The 24,305-nt window shown below is 45.0% G+C and overlaps 1 protein-coding gene across 1 annotated transcript in view; it reads right to left on the minus strand.

The window, feature by feature from the left end:
* Positions 1-24,305, minus strand: part of TENM4 (teneurin transmembrane protein 4) — a 2,254,482-nt gene that overhangs the window by 508,748 nt on the left and 1,721,429 nt on the right. Inside the window, exon 7 of the mRNA XM_084644861.1 lies at positions 13,344-13,427. The gene's annotated coding sequence lies outside the window, so the exon portion shown is untranslated. The remainder of the gene's footprint in view (positions 1-13,343; positions 13,428-24,305) is intronic.

Genomic DNA, 24,305 nt, shown 5'->3' on the forward strand with positions numbered 1-24,305 from the left:
CCTGTGATAGGGCAGTAAAGAGAGATAAAGAGACCCAGAAAAGCTGCCTGCATTGCCAGAGACTTTGTGGGTGGGAAAGTAGCTGCTATCAGGCTAGCTGTCCCCCTCCCATGCAGGTGGATGGAACCTTTGCCCAGCCTCTTTCCAAATCTGCTGGCCTACACACCAGAGCTGCACCAGGGCAGGAAAAAAGCTAAATCAGCAAATAGGCTTGGGTAGATTACATCCCCTCCTGGAGCCATGGGGAATCAGGAACCCAACCAGGACTCTGAGAATCACAATCCGTTTTCTACTCTGCCAATTGCCGCTTTGGGAGTTTTGTTGCAGTAAGGACTGAGAGCTACCTAAGGGCTTCAGGATTTGACCCATAGTCACAGAGAGAGCAGGAACTTTAAACGTCTATCTTCGTACCAGAATCTATCACAAAAATCATACAAGTGCCTGACGAACACCAGACTCACCCTAACTCTAGCTCTTTTATGTGACCATATCTCAGACTAGCTCTCACAGCTACCATTTCTCAGATATTTCCAGTACCTCCTCCCTTTCTCAACTACTACGCTGTCGTAGTATGTTTCTGCCAGGCTAGTACTTGACCACCCAGCACTGGCTCCCCATTAAGTCTAAGTCGAAGTGGACCTTCTACACCCAAGGATAGTTCCAATTAGGTCAGAGGTCACAGTATTTTAGTTGAGTTCTTTTAAAAAAGAGAACTTTACTGTGTGTCTTACAGATTCTGTCTCCAGTTATGCACACAGAGAGCTAATACAGACTTCAAAGAGAGATCTACATGCCTTCCGCATCAGACGGTAGGGAGCCAGCCCAAAGTTAGCAAACATTTGCTCTCCCACTCATCATTGCTCATCAGCAGCCCCCAAGACTGTGCATGTGGCAGGAAGCACTTATGAATCTTATCACTTCTACAAGTCCAGTAATCACAAAGCAATATCTGTCCCACCTAAATCCTCTGTTGTCTTCTCCCAGGAGGTAATCGCAGGCATTGAAAAATGGGTGAGAAAACAAACCTTTCCTCTGTTCTTGGGGTATTTTGTTGCTTCATCCCTATGTCTTATGGGCACAACTGAGCTGTATTTTAGTGAAGGAAAACCCAGCACATCCAACCAGACTGCAGAATAGTCTCCTTATAAATTCCATATCCATGGAAAATTGAAGGTGCACCAGAACAGTAGTTCTGAATGTTAAAATTCTTAATATATTCAATTATACACTCATTGCATGGGCCTTATTAATTCAGTTAGTTTCTAAATCAAGATGCCTAACTATAGCTTTTGTAATTAGTAAATATTCTTTATCCTAGTCAAGACAAACCCATTGGAAGATGGGGCTTTGGGGGAGTGGGTTGCTGAAGGGAAAACCCATCCAATAGCTCTGGGAAGGAGGGTGAATATACTGCAGTGAGCGAGTATCTCATGTCTCAACTTGCTGCTTTTTCAGTGGCCCATCCCTACCCCCCCCCGGCCTGTCTGAGCTAAATGTGCCAGCTTTGCCTGTGGACGGGTTCTAAGATGCTCTTAGCTCTTCAACATCCCTGATGTGGATTCCCTTTTGTCCCCGCTCCCACGCCTGCAAGGCTGGCTACTGTCACTGAAGAAAGTTACTGTTGGGGCTTAACAATGATACTGTTGCACATATAATCTCTGCTTCTGCCACAGCACAACAGTGGGTCACAATGAATGAGAGGCACAAGAGACTGTCATCTCTACAGTTGCCAGCTGGAATCCATCACAGATGCTGGCTGCTGCTGGAACAATAAAAGCCCCTGTGTGATGATGGGAATAAGCAGGATAATTGTCAGTGGGGAAAACACCCCCACCCCCACCAACTGGTTTATTCCCAAATGCTGGGAGCTCCCGACTGTGGGTTAAATGTGATGACACACCAGAAAATTGGTTAATCAAGGAGTTTCAAACAGGGAGGAGGAGTGTGGAAATTATTTAAATGTATTTAAATGTGAAAACACACAATTTCATCTGTGTACAGTTGTAGCGTTTGCCAACAGGTTAAAATTACAAGAGCTGCTTGCCAAGTAACTAGGGGAAATGAGCCGATTTCCGATTCCTCGTTGCAATGCTGAAACCCACAGGAAGACAGACTTCAGCATACATGGTGAGGTAGACAAACAGAAGGTCAGACTGGAGGATCTAACGGTCCTCTCTGGCCGCACACGCTATGAAATGTTAAAGTCAAGCATAGGGAATGGGTATTTGTTGAGGCTTTGCTTTAGTTGCTATATGCCTTTGACATTAGAAAATGTCAAGTCGTTAAAAGATAAAAATAAAGGTAAAAAAGGTAAAATAAGTCTTGATACTTTATTTTCAAATGTTTATGGACAGTCTCTGACTAACCCAATGACCTGTATGTAAAGGAAGATCCAAAGAGTCTTTCCCCTCATTGTTTCCCCATCCTAAGTATAATTTCTGTACCTATACTCTAAGAGCAAGCACACCCCACCTGTATACCCACAAACCCAATGAGGCGAAGCCCCACCTGGAACTCCACTTGGGGTACTGCAACTCTGCATTACTCAAACAAGGGCCTGTGCATAATCTGTACACAATATGAGCCTTATGTACTAAGTAGCTGTGGCAATAGGCAGAATTTATCACCTCTGAGTATAAAGCTACTTCCAAGACTGCCAGCATTCTACTATCCTCAGTGAGACTGAAAGGAAAACAAACTTTCTAGGAAGTAGAAATGTCTCCTAAACATCTAGCTTCACCTTTCACTGAGCGATGAGAAAGTGGTGAGTTTCTTGCTTGAGATTCAAAAACTGGAATAACAAAGGCTTTTAATGCATTTTCACCTTGCACTGGAAGATGTAAAGGTCTAGACTTACTCCAAAAGAATTTGAGTTCTGACAATGCAGATTATAGTCCTCACTCAGGTTTCAGAGTAGCAGCCGTGTTAGTCTGTATCCGCAAAAAGAAAAGGAGGACTTGTGGCACCTTAGAGACTAACAAATTTATTTGAGCATAAGCTTTCATGATTGCTAGGGACTCTTCTGGAAAACTAATTGTTCTAACTCAGCGGTTCTCAAAATTCATTGCACTGCGCCCCCTTCTGACAACAAAAATTACTGCATGACCCTGGGAGAGGGAGGACTGAATGAAGCCTGAGCCCACCCAAGCCCCTCCACCCCAGGCGGGGGGCCAAAGCCTGAGCCCCACTGCCTTGGGCAGTGGGGCTTCGGCTTCAGCTGCAGCCCCGGGTGGTGGGCTCCAGTTTGGATTTGGCCCCAGGCCCCAGCAAGACTAACACCAGCCCTGATGACCCCATTAAAACAGGGTCACGACTGTCTTTGGGGTCCTGACCCACAGTTTGAGAATCGCTTTATGGTGGTGGGCAAACTTCACTTCAGTTCAGATCAGTACTTATCAAGCCTTGAGAATCTGCAGAATGGGGCTGCAGATCTCACGGTGATGTCTAGCATATCCCGCTTCTAATTAGGCTCCCTCATGTTCCTTGGCTTTTTGGGGTCTGTCTGGAACTAGGAAGTACTGCGATGTGAGATTATTATTAATTTCTTTAAAACCTATCCATCTTTTTTTTAAGTTTGGGTTAAATTTGAGTTCAGTGTGGCTCTTTCTGTAGCTGAATCAGATTGTCCATCCCTACCAATTCGACAAAAATATTATAACAATAGACCTGGTTTTTCTCTGACACCAGGAGTGGCAGAGCCTACCCAAAAGTGGGGGGCCAGGGGCCCCTGGCCCTAAAGTGGCCTCACCCCTACCTCTCCTCTTCCCCCCAAGGCCCTGCCCCCGGCCAAGCAGGAAGCCCCAGCAGGGTGAGGGGCCCCCAAGAGCAGCCCCCGGCCTGTGTCCCGGCCCTCAGGGCTCCTGACCAGGCCAGGTGGAGGGTCCGTGGCTCCCCACAGCTCCCCATAAGAACAGCCATACTAGGTCAGACCAAAGGTTCATCTAGCCCCATATCCTGTCTTCCGACAATGGCCAATGCCAGGTGCCCCCGAGGGAATGAACAGAACAGGTAATCATCAAATGATCCATCCCCTGTCGCCCATCTCTGCTCATCCTGACTAATAGCCACTGATGGACCTATTCTCCATGCATTCATCTAGCTCTTTTTTGAATCCTGTTATAGTCTTGGCCTTCACAACATCCTCTGGCAAAGAGTTCCACAGGTTGACTGCGCTGTGTGAAGAAATATTTCCTTTTGTTTGTTTTAAACCTGCTGCCTATTAATTTCATTTGTTTGGTGACCCCTAGTTCTTGTGATATGAGAAGGAGTAAATAACACTTCCTGATTTACTTTCTTCACACCAGTCATGATTTTTATAGACCAGTTTTAAAACAAGGTAACACCACTGCATTCAGTGGTGTTATTCTCCATTTACACCCGTGCAAGTGCAATTCTCACTATGTCTGTTATCCATTAAATATAACATCCCTCTGGGCCCCAACCCAGCAAAGAATTTAAGCAGGTGAGTGGTTCCACAGACCTCAATGTGCAATTGACCTTAGCTGATTTAGGGTTAGCCTCCTGGTTCCAACCTTTTTTTTAAATCATCATTTGATTTATTATTTATTTGTCTTGTTGTACCACTTAGGAGTCTCATTCATGGACCATGACCCTATTGCGCTGGGCGCTGTGCACACACAGAAGAAACAGACAGTCACTGACTCAAAAAGGTCACAATCTAAGTACAGGACAAGATGAAACAGATGGATACAGACAAAGAGAGGCAGGAGTATAAGGAAACAATAAGACAATATTGGTCAGCAAGATAGACTGTGGTCTCATTTAATCCTATGCTTAACTCTAAGCATGCGAGTAATCCCAATTAAATCATCAGAAGTACTCACATGCTTAAATTTAAACACGTGCTTAAGTGTTTTGTTAGACTGTGGCCAAGAAGGCCCATCCTAAAGCAGGTAGCGACAGATTTTACATCTTACCTTCATTACGTTTGAATATTGATCCTCTGCATTTAAAATGAACACCTCTATTATCCCCCCGAAATTGCCCTGTATTTCCAACTATTTTACCAAATAATATTGAGTGAGGACATGCTCCTTAACACAGGCAAGAAAACACATAGAAAGTACATGCCCCCAACAGCCTAGTCTAGAACAGAGTCACGTACACATTAAAAATTATCATTAATATTAAATCAAAAAGCCCAATCTCCTTTGTACTGAAACATTTTAGGCTCTCATTGGTCACCGATGCTCACCTGCCCCAAAGCATATTCCCCCCCCACACCATCAGTCAACATCTAATTAGAGCTCAAAATTAAATCAAGTCTCGCCTGTGACAGATAAGAACATTTGAAATGCTCCACCATGACCAGGATGTGTTTGCCTTGACACAGACAGGCAAAAGCAAAAAGGGATCAAAATCTTTCCTGGTTGCACACACATCGCTCCTGCTGAGACCCATAATGAAGTCAGCGATCCACTCCAAGACTGCCTATTACAAGCCAGGACTTGCACAGTCCCTTTGGGGGTGGCACAAGGCATCAGGGGCTGCATTAGTCAATCAGAAGTAGAGAACGAGAAAGAACTACTGGTTCTCAGTCTGCATTTAGAAACATAAACAAACATTATCTTTGGCTACGTTACAATGGAGTTCAGACTTGACTCTGCCCTGTGAGCATGCTACAACGCTGACAGGAGTTACACATGGGTATCCCGTGGAAAACAGCTACAGCTACACAATACTGAATATGAGAGCAAGAAAGGGAATGGGGAAGGGGTACAACAGCTGTGTCTCTATCTATTTACAGTGTGCTCATCACCCTGGTATCTGGTGACTACTAGCCATCACTACAATGCCAGCTTCACTTTCTAGTGTGGGCCACTATCAGGTCTCTTAAAGGTATAGCCCACCAGTAAAGATTTTTTGGCTAAAGCAAAGGACAGGAGTACAGAAAACGGAATTATAGTGTCGGTTCTGTTACAGGCTTCATGTGTGACCTTGGGCACCTGTGCCACAGTATCATCATTTGTGAAATTGGGATAGTAATGTTTCCCTATTTCACCAAGGTGTTTGTGAGGCTTAACTTATGAATGTTCACCAAACATTCTGAGATCCTCAGAGGGAAAGTGATATGGAAGTGTAGGGTATTATTAAGCCTAATGGGAGGCAAGGTAAATGTTACTCTGAAGTGAAGGTTCCACTTGGACACTGCCAGTGCATTTATTAACACGGTTTAATGAGGAAAGTCTATTACCTACGCTCTAAGATGCAGTTCTTTCTTTTTCTACACAGTGTAACCACTGGATCTTTGCCCCAGCCTCACTGTCATATCAGTTATTGCAGGGTGTGAAATCACATACTTTCCCTGTCATAACAGGAGAGATGAAAACTTATATTAAAAGAGGCTTACCACAAAGTGGTAAAAGAAAAACAAAATCTGATGTGTCCAGGAGATAGCACTGAAATTTACTTAGAAACCTGAACAGCAAGGAAGTGATTGACCAACAACATACAAATAAGACTTTTTTCTCTCCTTTTTTCCTTCTGGTTTTTATACTGTTTTATCAAATGATCAGTTACATCATTCCCATCATTTTGTCAATTTCTTCAAGGGGATGGAAAGGAATATGGAGACTGATCTAGTTGACAGCAAAAAAAGAGAGAGAGAGAGAGAGAGAGACCTTAGTAGTCAAGAAGACAAGCTTATTTCAGTCTTCGCTGAATAGTCTTGAGCCAAACAGCAGGAGTTATTGTGGCGAAATGATGGCCAAGACCTTCACAGAAAGAAGCACTATTAATTAACGCTTAACTAACACTGGCTGACATACTGACTATAAAAAATAGAACATTTTTTTAACACTATCTCTTCAAACGTTGGATCAAGGCAAGGTGCCTGGGAAGAGAACACAGTTTTCTATTCTTGTTTATATTGCTGTAACGGCTGAAGGAGATCAGGACCCGAATGTGCTAGTGGCCATACAAACATATCCTATCCCAAAGAGCTTACAATGTAAAAAGACAATGACAAGTGGATGAGACAAACAAAGGTGGGAACCAGGTGGGGGGGTGTGTGGGAAGATGGAGAACAAAAGTGATAAGGCGTAAAAAATTCCTAGCCAGCCAGTAGCGGTTTCTTAATTTATTTTAGCAAGACAAAGGCGAATGAAGCTAAAAGAACTTACTTAAATCTAACGTCAGTACCACAAAACCAAATAAATCTAGTTGTCACCAGATGAGAGCAAAATTCTCTTAAAACAGGTAGCTATAAACAGAATAAATACTCGTTGCTTCCAATGACAGTAAAATATTACCCAAGAAGGAAATCCATTCCAAAGATTGTGGCATGATATGTGGTGGAAAGGCTAAGAGCAATGTCCAACACTTTCAAAGGTAAGCGCCTAACTTATAAGCAGCAAAGTCCATATTTTGGATCCTTAATAAAAGTGGCCTGATTTTCAGAGGTGTACAACAACGCCGGCTGACATCCACAGGAGCACATCGAAAAATCAGGCTACTTCCATTTAGTTCCTTAACCTTCGACGCCCAAGTGTGAACATTTTGGCCAAAATGCACCATGGAGGGAACCCTATTTACCCAAAGACATTTGTCTTTTTACTACAGTTGCCCCTGGAGACAACTTCTATTCGTTTTACTGTTGCGGCAGAGTACCTTCGTCCCTTCACTGGGCTCAGCATTTCTCCCTTGGGTGGTGAAGGCCTGGAGTAAATCGGTCTGACTGCAGAAGGTTTTTCACTCTGGTTTTATTTGTCCTAGTTATATGGTGGGCCTCAGGGTAGGCCCAAGAAGTTCTCTCAAGCAAAACAAACCAACCCCAAACTCACAATGCAAACAGAAATACTTTCTCCCTGACCCTTCTCCAGGATGTTACTCTACTACACTGGCTCCTAGTTGCTAGTCCATCCCCAAGCAGCTGTTAACTTAGTTTCTTTCCCTATAGGGAGAGCACACAGCCTTCCACCTAGGGGAAGCCTTTCCTTGCTGCTGCTTGTATCTCATCTTTCCCCTCCTCTGTTTCACCAGAAGAGGGGTTTTTAAAGGTCAAAGGCAGCCCTTAACTGGCCTCAGGCATCTCTAGTTAACCTGAGGTAACCCTTTCACAGCTTACAGGGAATAAGGCGTTCGGCATTCTAGGGCTCTTTGACTGTTTCAGAACAAATGTACCACACTTATATCTCTGTCAGGACTGACTTTGTCACACTATCCTTTCACGTTTTTATGTGCTAAAGTCTTGACAACTATAAAGACCCAGTGAAGAAAGATTTCCTCCCACCATCTCTTTGTTGGCTAGCAGAATGGACTCGTCAGTACCTCTTGCCTTTGGCTCGTGTTGAGAGAGGCATCCTCTTGGGATGGTGATATTTGGAAGAAGCAAGCAGAGAGCTAGGAAGCAAGTCTCCCTAGCCAGAAGGACTGGAGGGGCAGTTGGCTCCACTCCCCAGCAGGAGATAATGTGGGGAGATGTCTGCAGTTTCCCTTGTGGGAGACTTCAGGAAGCCAGCCAGCCCCATGGGAGATCATTGATCAGACTTTGCCTGCTACTCATCAGTGTGTGCTACAAGGTGTGATGGGATGTGTACCCCACACGGGCCTTCAAGGGGCTGCAAGGCCAATTAATGTTGTCTGGCTATACCTGGAGAGAGATCCAGACTTAACTGATCATGTAGCCCAGCAGGGCAGGAGCAGGCTGGTTAACATCAAGTTAAGAAGTTGAGAGTAGAGGGGGCTGCAGGGAGAGTCTACAGTCTCTCTCTGGGGGACAGAAGAGATAGGAAGCAGTCCAGGGAGGCAGCAAAGTATCTGAGGGAGCAGACCTTGGCTGCCAGCAACAGGGTCCCTGGGCTGGAACCCAGAGTAGAGGGTGGGCCAGGGTTCCTGTATCAGCCACCAAGGAAGAGGGGCGGGGGAAGCCCCTGAGGGAAGAGGTGTGTAACCCCCTTGGGGTTCACAGAACATAGACCTTTAAATCTTTTTCCGGGGGGAGGGGGCAGTGCTGATTGTTCCAGAAGGAGGAGGTGCTGTTGGGGAAGGAGGGGGAGCAGAAAGAGAGGGGAGAGCAAGAGGGTGTGTTTCTAGTCGGGACAGAAGAGCTTCAGCAAGCAGGCCCTCACAGAATGAAGCAACCAAGAACCTGCCTGAAGCCTGGGAAGGACAGAGCAAAGGATCGGAGCTACTCCAGAACAGGACCCAGGAGAAGCACTGTGCCAGGGAGGAATCACCTGAGAATAACAGACTGGAGTTGGACCTAGTATCACTGCTGCCCAGAGCTGCATGGGGCTCTGAGTATTGGGGCTGGTGACTCTGCATTGGGAAAAAGGAGGAAGGTTGTAGGTAGCTAAGTGGGGAGGTGGTCGCTCTGTGTGGCTTTGCAGAGAGCAGCAGAAGAGGGCACCGGAGAGGTTTGTTGAGGAAAGTGTACTGGTGCTGAAGACGACCAGGACCACCCAAGACTCATCAACAGACTGGAACTCTGCCCAGGACTCCTGGACTCATTGCTTGGTGTCTGCCCTTTCAGACTGTGGTACCAGTGGGCCTGTGAGGCCTTGTGTTGAATGCAACCCTGTTTCACCGCTCCCCCCATATTTCCCCCTGTTGTTTTTCCCCTCTCATCCCTCTGTGAATAAATATTTCCCTTTCCTATATTCATTGTACTCTTCTGGGTGGTGGGTGTGTGGGGGGGTGCGTGTTCACTCTGTGGCGGGGTTAGAACAGGTGCCCATGGGCTGGAAAGGACTTTCCCTGCTGCATTCCTGCGTGCACCTTCTCTTGGCCAGAGCTGCCTGCAGAGTAGATTCCATCTTGGCCACGAGGATGCTAAAGTTACAAGTGTAAGGCCCACGGAGCCCAGAGACAGACAGAAGACCTGCCGTAAGATCACTGGACTATAGCTGGGTTGGACTCTCAGTTACCCTGGAAGAGGTGGGCTAAAGTGTGACCTGGGCGAAGAGAGACCACTGTAGCAATGGAGCAACATTGGCTGGAGCATCATAGGGGCAGACAGCCGCGACACCACATCTGGGCACAAAGAGGTGGTCCTGTGGTGAGTGAACCTATTTATAGAGGACAACAGCACAACTTGAAGGACCTAATCCTGCTTCCAGTGAAGACAGCGGCAGTTTTATCACTAACCACAGCACATGCAAAATTAGGGCCTAGCCTAGCACTGGTCATTTAATCAAAGTTTTACTAATTGGTTACCAGCATTAATGGATCAGTAAATAAATATGTGGTTAGATATAGTGGGTGGCTAGCATCTCTCTCTGTTCTGCTTGAAACATTCAGATTATATTTAAAAATAGGAATTTGTCAACAGTACAACCCACTCTGAGGAAGTGCCCTGAGGACGGAAGAATCCCATGCACCGCTACAGACCAGGGACCGAATGGCTAGGCAGCAGTTCTGCAGAAAAGGACCTAGGGGTTACAGTGGACAAGAAGCTGGATATTAGTTAACAGTATGCCCTTGTTACCAAAAAGGCCAACGGTATTTTGGGATGTATAAGTAGGGGCATTGCCAGCAGATCGATGGACGCGATCGTTCCCCTCTATTCGACACTGGTGAGGCCTCATCTGGAGTACTGTGTCCAGGTTTGGGCCCCACACTACAAGAAGGATGTGGAAAAATTGGAAAACGTCCAGCGGAGGGCAACAAAAATGATTAGGGGACTGGAACACATGACTGATGAGGAGAGGCTGAGGGAACTGGGATTGTCGTCTGCGGAAGAGAAGAATGAGGGGGGATTTGATAGTTGCTTTCAACTACCTGAAAGGGGGTTCCAAAGAGGATGAATCTAGACTGTTCTCAGTGGTAGCTGATGACAGAACAAGGAGTAATGGTCTCAAGTTGCAGTGGGGGAGGTTTAGGTTGGATATTAGGAAAAACTTTTTCACTAGGAGGGTGGTGAAACACTGGAATGCGTTACCTAGGGAGGTGGTGGAATCTCCTTCCTTAGAAGTTGTTAAGGTCAGGCGTGACAAAGCCCTGGCTGGGATGATTTAGTTGGGGATTGGTCCTTCTTTGAGCAGGGGGTTGGACTAAATGACCTCCTGAGGTCCCTTCCAACGCTGATATTCTATGATTCTATGATTTACACAGTGCTTGCAAACACAGCTTATGTAATGTTCCCTGCCCAAAAGAACTTAGGAAATGTTAACTTAAAGCTTGCATGGTTTTTAAAGATTTTTTCCCCCATTCAGTTTTCTATAGTCTGCTGCCTGGTTACGCTGTTACATTTTCTGCATCATGGATAGAAACTAAAACTCCTTGTTTTTCTGATAATTGTTACCTCTCCATTTAGATCCTTCAGGGACATTGGCTTTCTGTAACCGAACTGCACTTCTAAGAGGCAGGAGATACCTGGCTTCAACTCTTCCTAGCCAATGGGCTTCCCCATAATCTATGACCCATCATGTTTTATAATTCATTTCAGTGGACTAGACACACGAATATATATATATAGGAGACAGCCTCTGAGTGCCGAATTAATTCATTGTGATCAGTGTTATTACAGAGGGAAACAAATGAATTCCTTATACCAGAAAGTGATGCTTCCCCAAAGAATGAATAAATAATAAACAATCCTGACCGTAATCTGCCAGTGTAAGTGATCAGTTCTGTGAGACAGCCGCCTGTTATTTATGTTCAATAGCTATACTGCGCTGGTGATTAAAACACGGGTGTTCGCTCATCGTTCCCATTATATCTTTAAGTCAATGTAACTCTGCATCAGTTTCATTTGAACGTCACTTTATATTACAACCACCCCCTACACCCCATACTTGTATTTTTTTATTTATAGGTATTTTGGTCTCCCCATTTATCGGTCCAACAGAGACTCTGCAGATTTAGGTGATTGTTTATTTATAATTTGTATTATAGAAGCACCTAGAGGCCTTAACCAAGATCAGAATCCTACTGTGTTAGATGCTGTACATATACATAGCGAGAGACAGTTCCTGCTGTAAAGGTCTTACCACCTAAATAGACAAAACTGAGAAACAGTGAAAGGAAGTATTATAATCCTCACTTGAGGCACAGAGACACTGATTGACTTGCCCAGGTAGAAACTTAGTAACAGGGTCAAGAACTAAACCCAGCTCTCCTGAGTCCCACTTTAGGGTCTCAACTCCAAGACCATCCTTCTTCTCAAAGGATCCTTCTCTCATCAGACGGACTCACAGAAAGTATGTTAAGTACTTCAGAGCTCCTCCTCCCCAATGATGTCTGGTACCCTGTGAAGGTCAAAGGAACTAGTATCGCTGAGAGTGTGGTTTCCAAAGACACAAGATATGAAACAGTCTAGTGTGGCCAACTCATTCACTTATATTTAGCTAGCACTGACAAATCTGACTTTAATAGCTGTCAAGGGGACTGGATGGCACAAGGCATTAACGTGGTACAGAGCCTTACACCTCTAAGTTATGGGGTCTTATCTGGATAAGGCCAGCAGCCTCCTCAAGTTGTTACCATTGTTGGTTAAATGTGTGGGTGCCTTCAGTATAATTCTAACTGGAATTGTGTTATATGCCGTGACCAGAACTAGCACCTTTGCGGACAGTCTAAGGGGAGAGGCCTTTCATGATTATTTAGATTTTGAGGTATTTGGGTTAGGGACTGTCTTTGCATTTTGCTTGTGTACAGCGCCTAGCACGACAGGGCCCCCATCCCAATTCAAAGTGTTTCCAAACTGTAAATAATGGGGAGAGAGTGAGCGAGCGTGCCTGCCTGGCCCCATGGAAGTCAATTGGAATTTTCCCTGATTCAATGGCCCAGGATTTTTCCCATAGAGTCCAAGGACTGCAGAGGCATGGAGAGCGAAGTACTCCATTTATACAGCCTGGCATTTGTACAGTTGGAAGCACACTGACAGCGCATGAGGAGGAACAAGATGACCTAACGGCCCAATCCTGCAACCTACTGAGCATTTCCTGTGAGATGCTGAACACCAGGCGACATGGAGGACTTGATAGACTTAGAGTTTAGAAACAGGATTGGGCCCAAATCTAAAGACTTTACTTAATTTTTACTTCCTATTTACTCAGCCAAAATTCCATTCAAGTCAGTGGCATTTTTGCCTGAGAAAGGACTGACTCTGAAGAAGGGCTTCTGGATTTGACCCATTCACTACAAAGCTTATAAAATAGTGTTCCTCTTTTCATCAGTTTATAGACGGATCCAAGAGAAAATAACAAAACTGCTCATGTTTCCCCCTTTTCTGATCAGAGGCATTTGTTAACCCTAACCCTATCACCAGAAAATGAGAAACATTACAATTAAATAGCATTATTTGCTTTTAAACAGTCACACACTGTAATAATCCACCTCCTCCCCCAAAATAAATGAATAACACTCACTTTTTAATTTACCTTTTTGAAGTATCTAGGAATAACCCATCAAATACTCCTTGAAGAATGCAATTTTAACCTGGACATGTGTTAAACTCAGTCTACCTGTTGAAACATGTACACAGAAAAAGAAATTGGTCATTAAAAAAAATAATCTTAATCCTATACAAACCAAGAATTAGAAATAGCTACTTATGAGCCACCTGGGTCACATAATTCCAGTCTCCTTTGCTCACACAACTGCTTGATATGAACACTGCTGCTGGGATTACACTAGATTGAATGTTTTTGTTAAAAAGTAAATAACGTGATTGTCAGGTACACAACATGAAGTCCATTGTTCCCCGGCAGTTAATATGTTATGTGGCAAACCAAGGGTTAAGAGCAGACCTTTTCTTAAAGGATCACACACATTAAAGATGGAAAAGATCAGTTAGACCATCCAGTCCATCCCATTCCACGGCCAATAGAGGACAGTTCTGTAAAGTACCCAGTGTTGGCTCCAGCCTGTGTCCTAAAAGCAATGTTGTCACCATTCCTTCCCTTAGAAGACAATTTCAGAGGTTAATAGTTCTCCCTCTTTGGAAGATTTTTTTTTCTTATATTCAGCCTAATCAAACCTTTTTAATCCAATTCCATTCACTGAGTTAGATCCCTATTTACCCACTAAGTAATTCCACTCCCTCCTTACTGGTTACACTCATTTCATCTTTGTAAATTTTGTCTCCCCTGGAGCAGTCTTTGCTGGTAACAAGGTGCCCCAAACCAAGTGTAATATTCCAAGTATGTGGCACCAGATCAATATACAGACAAGCTTTCACATCCCTTATCTGTGACAAAATGCCCCTGCAATACACAGACCAAAACTGCACTGGCCTTTTTATGTTGCCATATCACACTGCAAACTTAGTGTCCATGACTCTCTGACCACCCAAGGTGCACTGAAATGGTTCTCCTACTCCCTCCTGCGCTCTCCTCCAGCTTACATATCCTGAGTTCTATTTCAACATTTCTCCTTCCTAAGTTATCCGTCCCTTTTGTTGGTTGGGTGCATTTAGCATGACTTCTCCCACAATCCGATACATTTTCATGTATTATTAGCCTTTGTTTGTGTCTCTTCAGATGGTTTTTAATCAACATCATTGCAGGGTCTCTATCTAACGCAATCTGAATTAATCTTGAGATCTCCTCTATCTTTGGTGCTCATTTCAGAAGAGCAGAAACAAAAGTAGAAGAGGCCATTCGTCACAAGAATGCCCCACTGAGTGATCTTGATGATAAAAGGAGCTGCGATCAAACTGAGCTCTCTCCTTTGTCAGAAGCAGAGTATCTAATGTATTTATATGAGCTCCATCACCATAGTATCTGAAAGCCTCTATATTTTTAATGTGTTGATCCTCACAATACCGATCTGCGGAAAGAAAATGCTATTATCCCCATTGTACAAATGTGGAAATGAGGTGCTTGTAGCCTGGTGGGCCAGCTTACCTCTGTTATATTCACTGCTTTGTATTATATTCTGCTTTATTATTGTTAGCAGTAATGCAAGGAACCTACAAGCCTGCATCCTGTAAGACACTAGCTTCATCAGTTAGCATAAGGCTTGAGGCCTAGGAACTTTGGCCTAGATAAATTTAGGTAACCCATAAGTTTTGGGCTGGTGGGAATTTTGTCCATAATGACATCAGCCAACCACAGAAACATAAACTAATACAAGCTTCTGGAAGGTTTTGGACGGAACATCCGACCACAAGAGTGCCATGGCAACGCACTGACGTATATGATAATGGGGTGAAATCATAAATATACTAACCTGTCGAAGGACACCTCAACAATGGTAAGGGGAGGAAATACAAATAAGAGGCAAGAAACTCCTACTGAATATGCATTAGACATAGATAACATCAGTGTAACATATTATAAAAGTGGCATCCCAGCCTGTGGGCAGGAGGAGAGAGATGTAGCCCTCAGGAGGGGTCAGAATGATGGCCACTGGTGAAAATGAGGAAGGTGATGGTGATGAGGAAGCTAATGGCTAACATTTCACATTGTTCTGCAAGGGATGGTGTGAGTATGGATATTCAGATGTACTTTCTGTATTATCTCTATCTACCTTGCTAGGTTAGAGTGTGTGTGACTTTGCTAAATATATTAATAAATTATTTATTTGTAAATATAGAAGAGTTCCTATAGTGTGAGTGTTGCACCTGTGAACATCGGGGGTTCCCAACTATATAATAATCTTAATAATACTGAGTCTGATTTGGGGACAAGAACCTGTCTACCCTTGAAGTGATAACTAGAAATTCTTATTCATAATCTATAGATCAGGCAATGCCCAATTCTTAGGCACCTCACAGCCCAGTGAAATACAGAGCCCCAGCTCTGACACCCAGGCTTCCCATGCATTGTATGGAGAGATGCATCCGATGAAGTGAGCTGTAGCTCATGAAAGCTCATGCTCAAATAAATTGGTTAGTCTCTAAGGTGCCACTAGTACTCCTTTTCTTTTTGCGAATACAGACCAACACGGCTGCTACCCTGAAACCTGTATGGAGAGAGTTTTGCATCGAAGAGAGGATTCTCAGAAGCCAGCAAGTAGAGAGAGGAGCTGCCTAAGTTAGCCAGGAGGAAATGCTGAGGAAAGAGACAGGATTTGGATACCGTGGATCTGGGTCTTAACTCCCATTGATCTGGGCTAGGGAGGCACCTATCTCTGCTTGCAATTCTCAGTCATGAGCGCTCTCCTGGAGTTAGGCACCAATGCCTGGTCAGCCCTTCCTTGTGGAAAACCAGAGCGACACTCCCCAACCCATTATAGCGAATGGCTCAGTGGTCAGGATGCTCTGCTGGGAAGTAGGCAACCTGTTTTTAAATCCTCACTCTCCCTGATTTGGAGCAGGGACTTGAATCCAGAACTCCCACTTTATAGGAGTGTGCTGTAACCATGGGGCTATTGGCTATTCCGGAGTGGGTCTCTCACAGCCTCTCCTGTTGGAGCTGTTCTACTCTGTAAAAATAATTTAATATTCACTGGGCTGCAGAGAGAAAAAGTGAAAGATTGACTCTCTGGCCTGGTGGTTTGGGCACCCAAACCCTGCTCCAAATTAGGCACAATGGAGATTCAGACTCAGGTCTCCCAAATCCCAGGTGAGTGGGCACCTATGGGGATTTAGATGCATGCAGAAACTGACCAGTCCTTTGGAGAGCGTAAGTGGTGCTTAAATGCTTTCGTTAATCTAGACTTGAGGAACTTGCCCAACATCACATAGGATATTTGTGGCAGCATGTAGACTTGAACCTGGGTCTTGTAAGTCCTAAGATACAGTCCTAAGATACTACCTCTCTCCACCAGCCAGCAGTGTGTAAGAGTTCACACTTACACGAATCAGGAACACTTACTGTCCATGGTGACAGCATCATGTTGTGCTGATACTACGAGAGAAGAAGCATTTGAGAGGATGCAGGATAACCCTAGAAATCATGGGGTGGGTGTGGCCCCTAACAGTGACTACAGAAAAATGTCCTTTCAGGTACAGGGCAAAAGGCTGAGAATTAAATTTCTACAGCAATCTTTTTATGTTTGGGTTGTATTCTTGCAGAAATGTTAACTGAAGCTTCTTAATCAGCTCTGAAATATTCTTGGAAACTCCAAGATCGCATGCAGCTTAATAAGAACCAGCAGGGAAAAAAACCCATGCAAGCCAAAAAAAGAACCAGCCATTTCAAGAAGCATCAACTATGACAGAAAAAGAAATCATCGGTTAAGAGAGAGAATAACAGAGCATGGAGAGAATTAAAAAGAGCAGTGCCTGAATACTATTAGAGGGTGTTTGCAGAACCCAATTTCACAAATGAATTTTTTTAAACACACACCACAATTAATCGGAATTATAATAGCGTCTGCCCTCTTCAATAACACACTAAGCATTGAAAGACATATAGGACACCACATTTACGAACAATATCACCACCCAAATGGGGAAATGATTATGCATGTCTTTTTCCTCTAAACTTGCAAATGAGGCCTAGCTAGAGCTGAACTCTCTTTGAATCACTAAAAATAAGCATAAGAAACTTCATCTAAATCCATCACTGCTGCAATTTAATACTACATAGCACTTCAGTATAACATAATTAGCAAATGTATTGCAATAATTTATTTGGGGTTTAAAAAGCCTGAACAATCAGGACCTTAAAGCAAAATGGGAAGCTATGAGCCAGACACATTCTTCTGGCTCATATTAATTCAGTTATTTTACCTTTGGCGCACATTCATCTACCCATACAATGTGAACGCTCCATAGAGAAGGCTGCTGAATATTGAACCTTTGGCTCAATTTGAAATACGAAGGCTGAGGCATAGCAGCAATAATACTTCCATTTGCATTATTATGATTAACATCCCTCTGAATAGGAAGCATCCAGCAATATTAATTACAGAAACAGTGAGATTCAAATTGTCATAAATCATTATACAGCATATGATAAGCTCCCCAAAACCTTATCGAAAACTAATTTTGCATGACTTTTGAAGTTGTTCCCCTATGAATTTCTACCTCATTTTCATGAGGCTTTCTAACTAGTGGCTGTTGACAAGACGGTAATAATACTTTGAACCTAATTAACACATTCTATGCAGTGAAGAAAGCTTTTACAAGGATGGATGAATTTAAAAGTGATCCTGCATTGAAGACTTATTTTCCAACAGGTACCCACTTATGTCCTATTGGACAGCAGGAAGAATGGCCTGTGGTTAAGGAAGTGGATTGGGACTCAGGCAATCTGGTTTCAATTCAATGCTCTGCCACAGACTTCCTCTGTGACTCTGGGCATGTCATTTAACATCTTTATGCATCAGTGGGCCATCTCATCACAGAGGTGGTTTCCATCAGGTCAGAAGTGAAGCATATTGGAAAGGGGTGTTTGCAGAGTGAACATCTGCACCATGGAGTCCTACATGCTGTAGCTGTTCTGCAGCTATGGGACTTCAAACACATGTATTTCCCATCTATCAAGAGTACCAAATTAATTGGAAATTTTAAAATAGGCGGAAACTTGATTTGATGTTTCTCCACTAAAAAGGGACAGATCCTATCACCTTTACACACGCACTGAGTAGTACCTTACTGAGCGAGATTGAGCTAGCCCTAAATAGTCCTTACTGTTCACCAACTACAAAACATCTAATCCATTGCACATATGCACTGGTTGTGCCAGGAATCAGGACCTGCAGCAGATCCAGTCTCTAGGCAACCTAAGAAGCACACCTGGCCTGTAGTAGGCTGCCTGACTGGTGGGAAGAATCAGCAGAGACCAGCTCTTAAGCCCAGTAACAGCTGGTGGCTTCTCTAAGCATTTGCCTGTGGCTGCAATAGCTCTTGCTTGGCCCCAGCCTTGCCTCACTCCAGGTAACCTGGTTCTGACTCTTGGCTCTGTGAACTGACACTTGCTCCAACCACTAGGTATGACCCCTGTCCATCTCCCAGTCTCTGACAGATTGTGTGAAATGACTACAAATCAATCAACCAGCATTTCTCTAATCATTACCATTTGTTTCACAAATATTCTTACCAAGGCTGGTAATTGTCATTGATAAATCAAAACAAGCAACCTTGACATTTGGTGCATTGGCTTTCATTTGTAACAGATGTATTATGCCATGATTTATTTTCATTTACTGCATTGTACCCTGCAGAGCATCCAAAAATATAAATGGTTTCATTATCAGTGTTTTGAAAACAGTGTGTCCTCCGTTAGGGATCACACCAAAGGGAGGGTAATTCCTTGCCAGCTCTGCTCTTTAATCCAGACTGCGTTTAACGAAATATTTCCAAAAGCATCATCTATTCAAGCTGTGACTGAGGGAGACTAGATAGTACAGAATATTGGAAATGGCTTACAGAGCTAGTCACTGCTAGACTTCCATGTCTCTATTAACACAAAGTGGTATCATCCGGCTGGGGAGCTCAGAGCAGGGGTGCAGGAGGGGTGCGGAGTGTGGCAGGGGGCTCAGGGCAGGGGTTCAGGTTGCGGGCTCTGACCCGGCGCCACCGGCTCCGGGGTGGCAGTGGTGTGCACCAGGGCCAGGGCAGGCTCCCTGCCTGCCTGCCCTGGCCCCGCGCCGCTCCCGGAAGCGGCCAGCACCACGTCCCTGCGGCTCCTGGGGGAGGGGAGGCAGAGGGCTCCGTGCACTGCCCTTGCCTGTGGGTACCTCCCACAAAGCTCCCATTGGCTGGGAACAGGGAACCATGGCCAATGGGAGCTTCGGGGGAGGTACCCACAGGCGAGGGCAGCATGCGGAGGCCTCTGCCCCCCCCCAAGGGGCCACAGGGATGTGGTGCCGGCCGCTTCCGGGTGCGGCACGAAGCCCGCAGAGCCACAGGTGTGGCAATCCCGCAGGCCAGATCCAAAGCCCTGACAGGCCGGATCTGGCCCATGGGCCATAGGTTGCCCGCTCCTCAGCAGCCATGGTAAGGGAGCCAAGGATTTGGAGACCGATCCGTTTTCACATGTCTACAAGAGGTCTCCTCTCCACAAGCAAAGGCTGAAACACACTGGCGATAGGGAGCTACACTCCTTCTGCTCACCAGACCACACCCATCTTGTGGATAAGAAGACTCCTTGTTGTTTTTGTGGATACAGACTAACCTGGCTACCCCAGATACTTGCTGACTTCCGTGACAGCTGCTGGTCCTCAGCACTTTTGAGAATCAGGCCACTTCTACGCAGGGCCTAAATATGGATTTAGGAGACTATCTTTAGGCCCCCAAGTATGAATAGTTTGGCCTTAGTCCTTAGACTTGTTGAGCCAGCACTAAAGTTCACTCTGTTTGGCAAAGCATTTCAGCACATTTTCTGCCATGGCCCACCGCCGCTCCCGGAAGCGGCCGGCACCACGTCCCTGCGGCTCCTGGGGGAAGGGAGGCTTAACTCCATCCCGCCCCAGCAAAATCATTAGGCACCTACTTCCCTTTAAGCATGTGCTGAAGTCCTATTGAAGTCAATGACACAAAAGCATATGCCTTAAAGTAAGTATGTATTTAAAGTGCTTTGATGAACCGATATAGACTGATGAACTGGGGGGCTCATTCACAAAGCTGAATTGTTTTTTTTTGTAATAATAAATAATTGCTGTTATTTTAAGTTATTTCTATGCTCTAAGTCAGTGTTTCCAAAACTTGGGACACCGCTTGCTCAGGGAAAGCCACTGGCGGGCCGGGCCGGTTTGTTTACCTGCCGCGTCCGCAGGCCCCACGCTGCTTCCCGCAGCCCCCATTCGCCTGCAGTGGCGAACCATGGCCAGTGGGAGCTGCAATCGGCTGAACCTGCGGACGCAGCAGGTAAACAAACCAGCCCGGCCCGCCAGGGGCTTTTCCTGAACAAGCGGTGTCCCAAGTTTGGGAAACACTGCTCTAAGTGATTCCCACAGATTAGCTGTGTAATGTGATCGCTAAACTGAGCACTGCAAGGAGTAGTGACAACATGTACAGGACCAGGCTGCAAAGCATTCCCCAGATTTAGGGCTTCTCCCAGTAAAAACACTCATTATATTGTCCCCCTGTGGAAGAAGGGAAAGACATGGCTGATAAATTCAGAGGTCACAGCTATGCTCCAAGTAGGAGCAAATTAGAGCCGAGGAGATTCTCTCAAGGTACAGTCAAGTCAAAGAACCTCTTTCCTTAAGTCAGCATATTCCTTTTCAATGAATGGGTTCTGTTCACTGCCACAGCACATTTCAGCTATGCACATTCTGCCTTTTAAATCCATCCAACACAGTGTAGAGAAATACTTACTGGCTTTAGCCTAGCCGTTTTCTGCCACAAACTAACAGTCACTTTGCCATCAGCAAAACAAATGTAGTACAATTATTAACATCATCACCATGATCCACACAATCAATGCTTCTTGAAATAGCTAGAAAGAATAGGATAGTGCTTTGATAACTACCAGGAGGTCCTCTGCAACCCAGCTGTAACAGGCTGACAGGGATTGCCTGAAAACCCCCACTGATAGATGCTGATTGTGCTGGGAAAGGTTGTGCAGCATGGGGCTCTGTGGACTTGCTCCCTCATCTGAGGGCTCCTTATCCCAGCTGGAAAGAAGGGAGAGGAGAATGGTTAATGAAAGAGAGAGGGAATCTAGTCTGTGAGCTAGCAGTTCTGAGGGAGGAACCCTAGAAGCAGCCAACCCTGGAGAACTTTTCTTTATGGTATCTTATTTTAGTGGTATTTTTTGGCTGTTTGTTTTTATCACATGAAAGGGGTAGGAATTGAGTTTGGACTTTAAACAGTGTGTTTGTAGAGCAGGCTGGGAAGGCACCTGCTTACATGAATATACCCATTAAGAATTACATCCTTTTTCTCACCACACAATAACCTCATATGAAAAATTGAACTTCTGGAAATTGGATGCAGGGAATTCTGCTGACTATCCCACACCCCCTGAGAGGCGCCAGCTGTGTAACATGCTTCTGCTAGTGGTTACTGTATCACAGTTTGACATCCTTCAGAGTATTGTTCCCCTTCTGCCCCGTGAGGTCCAAGGGGCATGTACACACCATCCTCCCCACACATCACAAATAACTGCAAGACAAATGGATACATTATGCAAAAAAATTTGGACGCAAAGATCCGTATTTATACATAATGGGTCAGATTCCCATTTATATAAGGTCCCCTTGACACCATTTTGGTAGGCTAAGTTATATTTGCATATTCGGCCAGGGCAGTACAAAGGTGCCTCATTCAGGCCCTATATTCTAAAACATAGCCACACTTTCTCCTGCTAGCTAGGATCCTACTGACACCATGACTAGCCTCACGCTAAGCAGTGCTTCATTAATGACACCATTCAGGACTGGCTAGTAAGTGGTGCTGTTCAGAGACGTGAGAAAGCTCGTTTTACCATCCTGTAAGAACTCAGAGTGTACCTTCTATAGCATGACCAGACTCTGCCAACTAACCGTAGAGAGACTAGAACTAAATTGCCACTGGCTAAGCAGGCACAAGTGCAACCAAATTGATGGAGTTGCTACGGCTGGGTGAATGCGGCCCCCTGAGTCTAGATCTTGAAATCAGGTTCCCGAAGTGATTCAACCAAAAATGTACCCTTGTCAATGGTTTCTCCCTTTAATTGTAGTTGGTCATATTCTTGCGTACTTTCAAATTAACATACCCATCGGATCGAGGCTTGCTAAGCAGTTTAGAAAGCCTGCTTTGCGGCGCACATAAAACCTTTCTTTAGGGCTTACTGCAAGTTTGCTTTGAAGCTCTCATAATCCATATCACCAAGTTCACACTTTCAAATATGTCTTTTGTGCAGTGGGTGTCTCCAAAATAAACATTTTCCTGGCCTATTTTGAAAAAAAAATCACTTTTTGGCTCCTGGATCAACAACCAACTATTGCTTTGTGCGTGGAAAAAGAAAAAAACACTTTACTACGAGGTTCATCTCCTAACTGAAAAACATTTTCTTCTGTCTCATTAATACTTTACACCAAAAATATCTTGTTAAGAAACTCGAACTTGCTGCGGTGCCTAGAAATCCTCCACAATATGAAGGGAACATGCACTCTACTGTGGAACAGATGTTGTTATAATTGTTATTTTGATTTTTTTTCTGTAATGTTTCAGGTCTTTTACACAAGTTCCCCCAACAATAAAGCATACGTTTTCTTTAGCTAAAGGCGTTTTCTTTAGCTAAGGGCATTAAACGGAGGTAATAATAATTTGCATTTATCTAGTGCTGATATTTTATTCAAAGGTGTTAAAATGCTTTCCAAAGGAGGATAATCGCCATCCCCAGTTTTTTGCGGTTATAGAAACTGAAACACAGAGGAGTTTTCAGTAGGACAGCAAATGAGTGGCAGAGTCAGAAATAGAGCCTAGGACTGAAATCCTGACCCCAGTGAAGTCAATGGGAGTTTTGCCATTTACTTCATTGGGATCAGGATTTCATGCTAGGTTTCTTGACTCCAAGCTACTTCTTCTAACCACTGTGTTTCACTTCCTGATGTACAGAATAAACTGTTCAGAATTATAGATCAACCATGCAAATTTTTATTTCTCTTCTGTCACAATTACGTTTATCGACTTGAATACATTTTGGAGATACTGCAGTGGGTGCATTCAACAGATGTGTCGTGACACACAGGTCTCAAGCATGGGTCTGCAGGGTTCATGGGAGTGGCCACACTCCAGCCCTTCAACTGGTAACCTGCTGACAACTGCTTACCTGGGACCCATAAAGCCCAGCCCCAGTGTGAAGCTCCACGTCTGAGTCCAATTGGCAGAGTCCCAGGGCGGCTGATTGGCATGCTGGTCCTACTTAAGCCAGCAACATGACAGGAAGCTATCTGACTGCCTGGGGTCCCCCCTGCTCCTGTGGCTTGATTTCCTGGCATCCTGATGAGCGTGACTCCTGGCATCTGGTGACCCCAATTTATCTTCTGTTTCTGACATCCCGGTATCCTGGCCTAGCCAACCCTTGACTCATGTTTCATGACCATGTGTGGTGTGTGAACCACCATATGGGGAGGCCCCGCTCCGGCTGGCCTGCCCCATCCCTGGACTGCCCTGGACCACCCCAGCACTGGAGCCCCAGTGCCGGAGCCCCAGGCAGCCCCAGAGCCCCAGGCAGCCCCAGCCCCGGAGTGCTGAGTGGCCTGAGCATCCCAACCACCGGCCCCAGCCACCTCAGATCACAGGCCAGCCTGCCCTAGCCCCAACCCCAGCCCCTGCCCACTTCAGGGAAGAGGAGCAGCCTGGGCTGGGGCCACAGGGGATGAGAAGGAGGCAGGAGGGAGTCTGGGGGCGGAGCGTGGGTGGGGCCATGCCTGGCTGTTTGGGAAGGCGTAGCCTCCTCTGGCCTGTGATACCCACCACCCATGCTCATGACTCTGCAACCTTAGCTCTGAATTTCCTGAATTTAGAATGTTTGGGTTTTAGATAATTACAACTTCCCTGTACAGTTTTTAATCAA

This window comes from Lepidochelys olivacea (genome assembly GCF_965140295.1).
Source record: "Lepidochelys olivacea isolate rLepOli2 genome assembly, chromosome: 1".
In the NCBI taxonomy this organism is placed as follows: Eukaryota; Metazoa; Chordata; order Testudines; family Cheloniidae; genus Lepidochelys; species Lepidochelys olivacea.